Genomic DNA, 13,916 nt, shown 5'->3' on the forward strand with positions numbered 1-13,916 from the left:
CTGGATGGGTCGAGGGTACGAAGCAGTTCCCATTCTGCAAATGGTTTGCTATATGGCCCTGAAGGCTGAAAAATAAAGTTTTTGCATGTCCATCCTTTTGACAGGAGGTCTTGGGGGCGACGGCCGTTTGCTATTGTGAGAAAATAAAACGCCTACAGCCGTCCTTATGATTCTATTTATTTTTTACCTACCAGTTTCGGCGCTTCAATGCGCCATCTTCAGGCTGTAGTTGATGCTGAAGGGGTTGATGGATGGAGTGCTGACACCAAAGTTTTCAGATAGTCTGCGTAACCAGTTATGTTGGCCACTGGTGCTGTCTATATAGAGATCGTGTCAACCGCTTCAGCATCAGCTACATCCTGAACATGGAGCATTGAAGCGCCGAAACTGATAGCTACAAAATAAATAAAATCCTAAGGACCATTGTAGACGTTTCATTTTCCCACAAATGAAAAATAAATGGCGAGATGGTATTGTCTGTAGTTTGTTTGCATGCCTGGGTAGCGAGAGGGTAAGAGTGTTGCAGATACTACCGCAAAGTGGACCGTGGAATGGATCAGTACAAATACAGTCGTGAAGCCAAAGGCGAGAAAAAGTAGTTGGCTCTTGGTGGCCAGATAACTCACAGAGTTTGGGCCACACTGGAAGCTGGGGACATGTATTCACAGAGAGGAGATGTATCGTCTTTCCTTTTATGTTTTATTACAAAGGTTTCATGATCACACCTTTCTCAACATTATGAGTCTGACCATCGAAGGGTGTCTTCAGAATCGCTATAAAACTCGCTTGCGACACCAGATTGTCACCAGAATTTCTTAAATACACAAAGGGACTGCCGTTGGTGACAAGGATTCTTCGAGAATGGGTCACTACATCAGTGTCATCGGTAATTGCAGCTGTTTGCAACAGATCCAAATGAGGAGAAAGCAACAGCTACTTGCGAAGAGTAGGTCTGTCTGTATGCTCTCTGGGGTGCCCAAAGGGGCAGATGTATTGAAAGGGGATCAGATGGGAGTGACATGACTACCAGAAAGTGGTCACTGTCGCGGAGATCATTATGTGCAGGCCATTGTAAGAAAGCTGCAAAGCTGTGTGAGCAAAGGTTTAAGAACAAGCGGTGTACTGTACTAAAATGGGTAGAGCACGCATCATTGAGTTAACACAGCTCAAAATCAAGAAGCAGCTGTTCGATGAGGAGACCCTTACCAGATTGTTTCTAACTCACTCATAGGGGAATAGGCACATTAATGTCCTCGAGAAAGAGGAATGATGGAGAGAGACGCTGCATCAGGTTAAGCAACTCAGAGTACCACATTTCCCTGTTCGACGGCTGATAAATGCAGCAAATGATGACATCAATAGTCGCTAGAAACCGCACAGCCATCGCATCCAACTATGGTTTCAATATAGACATTTGTAGAAACCAACGTGTAAATACTACACACGCCAACTCGGGATTGGCACAAAAAATGGTTCAAATGGCTCTGAGCACTATGGGACTTAACTACTGTGGTTATCAGTCCCCTAGAACTTAGAACTACTTAAACCTAACTAACCTAGGGACATCACACACGTCCATGCACGAGGCAGGATTCGAACCTGCGATCGTAGCGGTTTGCGCGGTTCCAGACTGAAGCGCCTAGAACCGCTCGGGCACTTCGAACGGCGATTGGCACAATTCCTACAGTAAGTGCAGTAGGAACTGAGTTGACGACAATGAATTCCAGAAGATGAATTTCCCGGAGAACGATAAGGCTTGCAGAATAGAGAGACAGTAGTTGTCCTAGTTCAGAGAGGTGGCAGTTCCACCCATTACAAATTCATTGTTATAATTACCTTGGGGCAGTCTGGTGGAGCAGGGAAGAATGAAGAGGCCAGTGTAGGGAATCACGCTGAAGGGTCCCTAGGATGAGGAGGCCAGGCTCGTGAATCATGCTGACGAGTCACCACTCGCTCCATCTATATTGGTGCAATGTCTAGGACCACAAGTCCCAGGTGAGGAAGAATAGGAAAATCAAGGGGTACCACACCTCTTGCAGTTACCCAATTTACGGTAACATAAGAAAAGGGGACTACTATACAGCGAGCAACTTGCATTTGCTTCAGCTGCTGACCAATATTAGGCTTCAAGTCCGCACCGTCCCCAGAGGTAGGGTCCCTGGAGGAACGTCCGTCTACTGCGAGGAATATTCTCTGGCCAAGTTTTCGGGATCAGGATCACCGATGTTGGTATGAGAGGGGGTGATAAAATAGTCGGCTCTGCCTAAGACCGGGTTTTGTCGCAGTGTGATGAGAGGCTGATGTCATCTGGATCGGTGACAAGGTTGGCTGTACAGTTGTCGCGAATCTGCTCTTCATAATAATGTGGTGAAGACGTTTTACCTCCTTTTAGTGTTGGATAATGATACTCGATCAATGGTCTTGGATTTTTAGACTGCCCGTTCCCTCTTGTAAGCAGGACACGCTGGCGAGTAGGAGACATACTGCTCCTGACAGCTGACAACTTTTAGGATGCATACAAGGTGATCTGTCATGCTGAGTACGTCCACAGTTGCCGCATATGGATTCATGCTGACATCGGGATGACATATAGAATATCCGAAACCCGGCCACTTTAAGCACCATGTAAGTAGTGGCTCGCAAGGCTATGATCATCATCTTTCCTGGGAGCGTAGTCCACTTGAGGGCTGCAATAAATATACCCACATCAACCGTATTTTCCTCTGGTTCTTTCTAAATACGGCAGACGAACAGCATTGCCGCCATTTCAGGTAGACATGCAGTGCTTCATCAGACAGTAATATCACGTTCTGGTGAATAATCGTCCTTGATTTATTTAAATTTCTAAGTGGATTTAAAGAAACTGGAATATCGAATGAAGAAGCACACTCATGTAAGCCTCTGCTGCCACCTTTCCAAACATATCTTCGAAGTGTTCCACGTAGAAGTGAATTCTGATCCGTAGAAAGATCTTGCCTACAGAAGAGGTACTGCGGCGGGGCGGGTAATGAAATTGTGGTGTAAATGTTTGATCACCGTCTTTCGTCGTACTGTTCACTACAAAAGTTCCGCCTACCTCAGTACGGCATCTGGTCACCAGCCCGTTTCTCTGTGTACGTAGGTACTGTTCAGACGACGTTAAAAACAGCGTTGATGAAAAACGTTGTCGATACTCACGTTGAAAGGTCCGCAAAAACTCGAGTAGCAAGCCATCCTGTAATATCTTATAACAGTTTTTGGGTGGAAGGCGATTGCTTCATCTCTTCAGCAAAAGGTCAAAATTCTGAAACGAGTGTAATTATTTTCATAGTTCAACAAAAAGCACCTGCCACCAGCCCTAATTTACTTAACTAACAAGATCACTAATATGAAACTTCCTGGCAGATTAAAACTATGTGCCGGACCGAGACCAGAACTCGGGACCTTTGCCTTTCGCGGGCAAGTGCTCTACCAACTGAGCTACCCAAGCACGACTCATGCCCCCTCCTCATAGCTTTACTTCTGCCAGTGCCTCGTCTCCTACCTTCCAAACTTTACAGAAGCTCTTCTGCGAACCATGCAGGACTAGCAGTCCTGACAGAAAGGTTATTGCGGAGACAGGGCTTGGCTAAACCCTAGGGGATGTTTCCAGAATGAGATTTTCACTCTGCAGCGGAGTTTGCGGTGATGTGAAACTTCCTGGCAGATTAAAACTGTGTGCCGGCGCGAGACTCGAACTCGGGACCCTTGCCTTACGCGGGCAAGTGCTCTACCAACTGAGCTACCCAAGCACGACTCACGCCCCATCCTCACAGCTTTACTACCACTAGTGCCTCGTCTCCTAGCTTCCAAACTTTACAGAAGCTCTCCTGCGAACCATGCAGGACTAGCACTCCTGAAAGAAAGGATATTGCGGAGTCATGCTTGGGTAGCTCAGTTGGTAGAGCACTTGCCCGCGAAAGGCAAAGTTCCCGAGTTCGAGTCTCGGTCTGGCACACAGTTTTAATCTGCCAGGAAGTTTCATATCAGCGCACACTCCGGTACAGAGTGAAAATCTCATTCTGGTAACAAGATCACTGTTCTTAGCTCACAGTCATGCAATACATTTCTCACGCAAAGCAGCCGGAAATTCACTGAAGTCCGACCCGAATTATTACGTGATCTACAGTCAAGTACTCCGCTGCTATATATGAGTTTCACATTCAGTCCTTTTCAGTGGATATCTATTAAAGAAACTGCTCGCCAAACATTCCATAAACGAATACGAAACATGCCAGCCGGAATTTTTACTAACGCCGAAAGTTCACAAGCGGTTCTCTTTCCAACGAAACAATCCAAAAACTTCCAAACTTCACAAAACTGTCCGTAAATGCAACTGCTATTATGGCAACACAATCTGGTCGTGAGAAGCCAAATATTTCTTCATTTTACACATAATAAAGACGCAAGCGTTCAATATGACCTGCACGTCCGATAGCTGACTAGCGACCCCTGTTCAGTCTGCTTCTCTCCCAGTATAACTATCTAGCAGTGCATGGGAACTGCTTAACTCTGATTGGCTGATCAAAATGATCAGCCAATTAGAACTATCCTTCGAGATTATTCTCGCGCCAAAACTGTCCTATGCCAGTCACTATTCACAGATGCATTTACGTCATTTCAGTATGCAAATATTAATATAATGTTTAACAAAACCAAACGAATAGAAAACAAATCTTGAAAAATATTTAGAAATTTATTACTCTGCAAACGGCTATTCTGGCTGCCGCCTTACAAAAGCAAGTACACTTAGGCATACATCATCTGCAATGTGGGTAAAACACAACTTTCCCACGACACATTTATGTAACAGTGTGTATAATATACACTCCTGGAAATGGAAAAAAGAACACATTGACACCGGTGTGTCAGACCCACCATACTTGCTCCGGACACTGCGAGAGGGCTGTACAAGCAATGATCACACGCACGGCACAGCGGACACACCAGGAACCGCGGTGTTGGCCGTCGAATGGCGCTAGCTGCGCAGCATTTGTGCACCGCCACCGTCAGTGTCAGCCAGTTTGCCGTGGCATACGGAGTTCCATCGCAGTCTTTAACACTGGTAGCATGCCGCGACAACGTGGACGTGAACCGTATGTGCAGTTGACGGACTTTGAGCGAGGGCGTATAGTGGGCATGCGGGAGGCCGGGTGGACGTACCGCCGAATTGCTCAACACGTGGGGCGTGAGGTCTCCACAGTACATCGATGTTGTCGCCAGTGGTCCGCGGAAGGTGCACGTGCCCGTCGACCTGGGACCGGACCGCAGCGACGCACGGATGCACGCCAAGACCGTAGGATCCTACGCAGTGCCGTAGGGGACCGCACCGCCACTTCCCAGCAAATTAGGGACACTGTTGCTCCTGGGGTATCGGCGAGGACCATTCGCAACCGTCTCCATGAAGCTGGGCTACGGTCCCGCACACCGTTAGGCCGTCTTCCGCTCACGCCTCAACATCGTGCAGCCCGCCTCCAGTGGTGTCGCGACAGGCGTGAATGGAGGGACGAATGGAGACGTGTCGTCTTCAGCGATGAGAGTCGCTTCTGCCTTGGTGCCAATGATGGTCGTATGCGTGTTTGGCGCCGTGCAGGTGAGCGCCACAATCAGGACTGCATACGACCGAGGCACACAGGGCCAACACCCGGCATCATGGTGTGGGGAGCGATCTCCTACACTGGCCGTACACCACTGGTGATCGTCGAGGGGACACTGAATAGTGCACGGTACATCCAAACCGTCATCGAACCCATCGTTCTACCATTCCTAGACCGGCAAGGGAACTTGCTGTTCCAACAGGACAACGCACGTCCGCATGTATCCCGTGCCACCCAACGTGCTCTAGAAGGTGTAAGTCAACTACCCTGGCCAGCAAGATCTCCGGATCTGTCCCCCATTGAGCATGTTTGGGACTGGATGAAGCGTCGTCTCACGCGGTCTGCACGTCCAGCACGAACGCTGGTCCAACTGAGGCGCCAGGTGGAAATGGCATGGCAAGCCGTTCCACAGGACTACATCCAGCATCTCTACGATCGTCTCCATGGGAGAATAGCAGCCTGCATTGCTGCGAAAGGTGGATATACACTGTACTAGTGCCGACATTGTGCATGCTCTGTTGCCTGTGTCTATGTGCCTGTGGTTCTGTCAGTGTGATCATGTGATGTATCTGACCCCAGGAATGTGTCAATAGAGTTTCCCCTTCCTGGGACAATGAATTCACGGTGTTCTTATTTCAATTTCCAGGAGTGTAATATTGAAATTTTATGTATGTCGCACATACTCACTCTCACACACTCTCATTCAATCCAAAACAACAAAACAGATAGTTATTAATTTTGTTTTGAATTTTTATCTCACAAAAATGAAAATTATTTAAAGTTGTTAAATGTGAAAATCCTGATTAAATATTACTGTCCATTGAGAGTCCTGGGAATGCCAAAAGATAAAGTATTATAGATCCTAACTGAACTGAATCTTATAAGTGTCAGTTTTTTTATTTTTTAAGTAAATTTTTCTAACCCCGAAACTATGACAGATAGAAATCAGAATTTTTTATACAATGTACTCTTAAATAACTAAATTGAATTATATTTAATATAGTTTATTTAGATTCTTAGGAGTTTGAATATACAGTTGCTCAAAATGACATGGATACCGTTTCTCAAAGCTAGCATAGTGACAGGTGCGAATGACTTTTTCGTAAGACACAACTGGCTGTCTGTTTCACACCCAACGGCTCCAATGCTACGGGCTGTTCTGCAGAGTAGTTCATTGCAATAAAGTTATCTCGTATTGACTCGTGATGTTACAGTACTGATGGAGATCCTCCATCTTGAAGCTATTGTTCCTACTCCCATGCCGTATCCAACTGTGGCAACGCTTTGGGTAGTACAAGCGAGCTTCATAGCGAAATTCCAATATGAAGAGACTGCCAGAGTCTCGTGGGCACTGGCTTGCCTAAGCCTGAGTCGCTTCATGGCCCGCGGCAGTAAACAAGCTGTAGCAACAACCAAGTGACCTTGCATGCTGTATGTTCCCCACAGCGCCATGGATAGGCAACTACCCATTGGTATCTGTGGAAAGTCTGTAGCTCATATGCGAGCAATGAAACCCCTGCATTGTGAGGGAGCTACGACTGTGCCAAGTTTGTGACGGTTCTCTTGCAACAGACTTGCAATTTCATTGTGTTTGTCTTGCAGGTAGTTTGTCCAGAACTGGGTGTCGGGATGGTTACACCCATGTACATTCCACATAGAGAATTGGGTTCCCTTTGTAAGCGAATGGGGGAGGCTGGGGTTACAGTTCCGTCCGTGTTTGCTAATTGTACCCACTCACCTCGTAAATCCTATCATCATTCGCTTCTTCCCTTGCAGTCTAGGAACAGCAGCTTGAGTATTGCTGTAATTAATAATAACTAACAAGGGGAACAAAGGAGTGCCAATTACCAAAATTCAAGTTTTAGCCTAGTATAATCCATTGATGTATTCTTTAACACTTGCGCTACATAGGGCTGCATTGTTACACTCTTCACAAAATAACAAATGTGTTGATACTCTGACACATACAGTAACACTACTCCGCAATACATCATCCAACACTGCAATCCAGATACGGCGTTCGTGGCAATATAGGTAATCCAAGTTTCATTTACCGGCGCGGATGAGATGCTCGCGGGCATCTAATCATATTCTCGCGATTGTTCTCGTGGTTTATGACTTTTCGAACCGCGGATTACGTCTCGTGAGGTACACGAATGATTGCACAGCATAAAACACCTTTATAGTCACAAAATTTACTTGTTCTCTTAGCCTGATGCCTTAACATCTTGGCACCACGCTCACGGTTAACCACCACCACGTGACTCTCTCGCTCGTTCTGGCGCGAAAATACAAAAGAAGCGACCATAGCGATGTTAGCATAATCGATATCAGTGCTACTCGATACATACTTACACCATCCGTGTACAGTTTGCTCTCCAGAAAAATTTGGGAAAGATAAACCTGGATTTAGGAAAGGTAGGAAGTGATATAAGTGATCACGTGAATAAGCCAAGATAAGACCTAGGTGAGTCACGTTTTACGTAGAGAGTAGGTAAAGACAGAATGAGTGGGTGAATAGAATAATAGATTGCAAGGAGGTGGGAATTGTAATTCGTAAAAGAAGGAATACTTCAACGGCTTGAGGCACTGTTCTCTCTACGACCATACCCACGTAGCACTCATTGGCCCCTAGGGATGAACGTAACGGCCGACAGTAAATGCGTCTGGTGTCGACAGTTACCACAAATCGTGGCATCCACAGTAGACCTTGGTATGGTTTAGACTGAAATCCCACTGATTACACAATCTTGGAGACTAACTGTCTCTTTTATCAGACAATCAAGACTTGACCTCTATCAAATGTGTTGATACAGCGCATTATGACTGTCTAGCAGTTAACGGGTAGTTCTAATTCTCATCACATGCAAGGTACATGACAAGACGGATTATTCCATTTGCCATGGCCACAGAAACTCTCTCCAACATAGCATCTACCTCTAAGTCAGTTGTATGTCGATGTACTGATGTACTGATTGCTACAGTCGCGTCTATAGTATCAGGTGAAAGAGTAGAAAAATTTGTTTGTGGCAACGTGGCTGTGCTGATCCTAATTTCTCAACAGCAAACTGATAGTTTATGCACAGAGCGGCCCTATTTGAATGCTATACAATACTCAAGAGAATAAAAAGCACTAAGTTGAGGTTGGAATCTTTCACCGAGAATCTTAACCCACATGTATGCCAATAGAATCTGGACTGTGAGAAAACTGGAATGGAAGAGAATCGAAGCATTTGAGATGTGGTGCTACAGACGAATGTTGAAAATCAGGTGGACTGATAAGGTAAGTAATGAGGAGGTTCTGCGCAGAATCGGAGAGGAAAGTAATATGTGGAACACACTGATAAGGAGAAGGTTCAAGACGATAGGAGATGTCTTAAGACATGGAATGACTTCCATGATACTAGAGGGAGCTGTAGAGAGCAAAAACTCTAGAGGTAGACAGATATTGGAATATATCCAGCAAATAATTGGGGACGCAGGTTACAAGTGCTACTCTGCTGGCGGGCCGCGTCAAAACAGTCAGAAAACTGATGACCCAAAAAATAAATAAATAAAAATAAAAAAATAAAAATCTGGATATCAGCTAAACTGCAGAACGTCTTGGGTCAAAAGTGTCCCAGCAAGGAGAAAAACTCACAGTTCACCCAGCGTCACTAATGGGCCCCAGAAAACCTAAATTACCATAGACGAATGGGAAGCTTAGGCGTGTTGGTTTCAACTATAGTTCTAGCGCATAGCCAATGTGCTAGTGTACTCGGTTAAGGTGTAAAGCCGTCAGAAGTATATGATGCATTTAAGAATCGAATTTTGTGTGTGTGAGTAGTGTGACATGTAAAAACAAACAAAACGAATTGAAGTGACATCAGCGTCATACCCAACATTTCAGGATCACTATGGTGGCTGATGGTGGTATTTCTCCCATAGCAGTGTCGTGGTGGTGCGAAAATGTGGTGTTTGTAAAAACAATCAAACAAGACGTTAGTGTCGAACCCATAGTACTTTTGGTTGCTGGCTTCGTAGGCAACAGTCGTGATGATAATTGACCCATAGAGGTGTGAGTATTGGTAAGAGGGATTTTAAGCAAATCACAATTGTGTAATCTGTGGAGGAAGCCCTCTCAGTCTCTATATACATGTCAGTAATGCAAAACACTCATACTAAGACCTAAGGCGTGCCTATATCCCCAGGGGTCGAGGGGAAGGGGGGGGGGAGGCGGGAAGAGGGGGTAGTAGGAGTATAAAAGAGATGATATGGAAAAATACTCGAAAATGTCTGATAGCGTCACAATCACACCTTTAGGGGTTGTCTTCTGATTGGTAACTGTCCGGATGACATTTCATCAGTAACAGTGGGATAGCGGTGGGAACATGTAAGCTGCAAAAATAATCTAAATAGACTGAAAGTAGTGTGGAATTGAAAGTTTTCGGGGCAGCTAGGCCGACTAGTAGCAGCTTTGCTGATCCGCGGATCGACCAGGCAAATTTGTTGCCTGCAGGATATATCACAGACTGGTCCTTTCTAGTACATTTTGACCACAGTTCTTTCGGCGGGTGACGTGGCTACGAGTGGTACACTATTTCTTGCAGAGCCCATGGATGGCAACAAATCGAGCAACCTCATCCACTGTGTGGTCATGGCCATATCCAGAACGTTAGCTCCTTTCTGTGATTCTGTCACATCTGAACATCGACCCACCTTACTACGTTGATTCCTAGATACCGATCAGGCACAAACATACACACCACATCACTGCCATGACGTATGAAGCGGTGGGTGGATGGTCACATGATCGCTTGCTAGCGGTTCTACTATTGTATATAGCGCTATTTCAAGAAGGTGACTTATAATTTGTATATTGAATTTGTGAGAAAGTTAACTGCTGTTATCGAACCTCTCATAGTGATAGAGGTTACACAGGGAAACGCGCAAACGTCCCCGGAAATTACAGACATTAGATATGGTGCCGTCATTTCGTCAGAGTCTCGAAGACATTTATGTCGAAATTTAGTGTAACTGAACGGATAGGATCCTGTGGAATCTTCACGAACAATTTCAACTCGCTAGAGAGTATTATCCTTTTTAACTTAAAGACGATTCTGTTTTCATTGGGCCGCGCGGGATTAGCCAAGCGGTCTGTGGCGCTGCAGTCATGCACTGTGCGGCTGATCCCCGCAGAGGTTCGAGTCCTCCATCGGGCATGGGTGTGTGTGTTTGTCCTTAGGACAATTTAGGTTGAGTAGTGTGTAAGCTTAGGGACTGATGACCTTAGCAATTAAGTCCTATAAGATTTCACACATATTTGAACTTTTTTTTCATTGGAATTAGAATCAAAAAAATGGTTCAAATGGTTCTGAGCACTATGGGACTTAACATTTGTGGTCATCAGTCCCCTAGAACTTAGAACTACTTAAACCTAACTAGCCTAAGGACATCACACACATCCATGCCCGAGGCAGGATTCGAACCTGCGACCGTAGCAGTCCCGCGGTTCCGGACTGCGCGCCTAGAACCGCTAGACCACCGCGGCCGGCTTAGGAATTAGAGTCCAGATCATGATTAGTAAGTCATTGTTGTTGTCGCTTTCATTCCGATGATCGGTATGATCCACCTCTGCACGCTAATTCAACCCATGCCAGCCTCCTCATGCCTGCGTGCAACAAAATTAGAGGATCACTTTTTCGAAATCCCGCGTGCGACGTCGACATCGGGTTCAACGATATTTCAAACTGTAAGATGTCGGTACATGCGAAAAAAAAGACCATAATTCAGAAGGGCATGTCAGCTTTAAAATGGGTTATAGATGTCACATTGGCACCAGATTTCACCACAATTCTGACCAACGCCCCCGCACACGCGTTATACGATGAGAACGTCGTCACAGCCCCTCTTACCCACATTTAACTCCTTCTGTTGCCACCCCTGCGATGGAGATCAGAATCGCGACATCCAGCTCTGAAATCAAGTGGATTTCTTGTGGGTGTCCGAGGGAAGCATTTAAGGCATATGGCCGTTCAGAAGCGACACGGAAAGGCCTCGTGGGGTGGCATAAATGGCTTCAGTGAAACCATCCCTTTCCCTGGGACGTCAGTTCCCACACATTTCGCGGTCGAAAACGACACTTCGCAATACGATGAGTTACAGGAAGAAGTTCTTGATAACCTTCTCACTGCTGTCGCCCTCGGGCATTTCATTTCTCCTCAAAGGACATTATAAGAGCTTCATTACTGTTGAACGTGATCCCACCCGTTTGAAGTGCACTGCGGCCTTGGGTTTGGCTCTTGTGTAAAGATCGAAACCACCAGGGACTGTTCAAAACCATTCGGCGAAATCTGAACGTGATCCGGATGCGTATGCTTTTCCAATCCTCCTGTTTGCGCTCTCTTGACTGGTGATCACGCGGGAGTGCAACATTAATATGTACCTGCTGGAGTGTACTCAATCCCGCTCCCAATTCTAAGACAATCCTTGATGACTCATCTGCGATGTACCTGGTGTGAGTAGTTATGTGGTCTGTTGATCTTATCCCTAAATGGCTCAAATGGCTCTGAGCACTATGGGACTTAAAATCTGAGGTCATCAGTCCCCTAGAACTTAGAACTACACTACTTGCCATTACAATTGCTACACCACGAAGATGACGTGCTACAGACGCGAAGTTTAACCAACAGGAAGAAGATGCTGTGATATGCAAATGATTAGCTTTTTAGAGCATTGACACAAGGTAGACACCGGTGGCGACACCTACAACGTGCTGACATGAGGAAAGTTTCAGACCGATTTCTCATACACAAACACCAGTTGACCGGCGTTGCCTGGTGAAACGTTGTTGTGATGCCTCGTGTAAGGAGGAGAAATGCGTACCATCACGTTTCCGACTTTGATAAAGGTCGGATTATAGCCTATCGCGATTTCGGTTTATCGTATCGCGACATTGCTTCTCGCGTTGGTCGAGATCCAATGACTGTTAGCAGAATATGGAATCGGTGGGTTCAGGAGGGTAATACGGAACGCCATGCTGTATCCCAACGGCCTCGTATCACTAGCAGTCGAGATGACAGGCATCTTATCCGCATGACTGTAACGGATCGTGCAGCGACGTCTCGATCCCTGAGTCAACAGATGGGGACGTTTGCAAGACAACAACCATCTGCACGAACAGTTCGACGACGTTTGCAGCAGCATGGACTATCAGCTCGCAGACCATGGCTGCGGTTACCCTTGACGCTGCATCACAGACAGGAGCGCCTGCGATGGTGTACTCAACGACGAAACTGGGTGCACGAATGGCAAAACGTCATTTTTTCGGATGAATCCAGGTTCTGTTTACAGTATCATGATAGTCGCATCCGTGTTTGGCGACGTCGCGGTGAACGCACATTGGAAGCGTCTATTCGTCATCGCCATACTGGCGTATCACCCGACGTGATGGTATGGGGTGCCATTGGTAATACGTCTCGGTCAGCTCTTGTTCGCATTGGCGGCACTTTGAACAGTGGACGTTACATTTCAGATGTGTTACGACCCGTGGCTCTACCCTTCATTCGATCCCTGCCAAACCCTACACTTCAGCAGGATAATGCACGGCTGCATGTTGCAGGTCCTGTACGGGCCTTTCTGGATATAGATAATATTTGACTGCTGTCCTGGCCAGCACATTCTCCAGATCTTTCACCAATTGAAAACTTCTGGTCAATGGTGGCCGAGCAACTGGCTCCTCACAATACGCCAGTCACTACTCCTGATGAACTATGGTATCGTGTTGAAGCTGCATGGGCAGCTGTATCTGTACACGCCATCCAAGCTCTGTTTGACTCAATGCCCAGGCGTATCAAGGTCGTTCTTACGGCCAGAGGTGGTTGTTCTGGGTACTGATTTCTCAGGATCTATGCACCCAAATTGTGTGAAAACGTAATCACATGTCAGTTCTAGCATAATATATTTGTCCAATGAATTCCCGTTTATCATCTGCATTTCTTCTTGATGTAGCAATTTTAATGGCCAGTAGTGTACTTAAACCTAACTAACCTAAGGACATCATACACATCCATGCCCGAGGCAGGATTCGAAACTGCGACCGTAGCTGCCGCGCGGTTCCGGATTGAAGCGGCTAGAACCGCTCGGCCACAATGGCCGGCGATCTTCTCACTACCTCTGATAAGTATCCGCATCCCAAGAACTGGAACATCGACCCTAAAAGGTCCCGTTGCTGGTTTCTGCTTCAAATACTGGCAGCATTCTGCGTTATGGTGTTGTCAGAAGACCGTCAGTTTCTCCATCAATAGGTGGCAGGTGGCGAGC

This window comes from Schistocerca nitens, chromosome 5 (assembly GCF_023898315.1).
Source record: "Schistocerca nitens isolate TAMUIC-IGC-003100 chromosome 5, iqSchNite1.1, whole genome shotgun sequence".
Taxonomy (NCBI): domain Eukaryota; kingdom Metazoa; phylum Arthropoda; class Insecta; order Orthoptera; family Acrididae; genus Schistocerca; species Schistocerca nitens.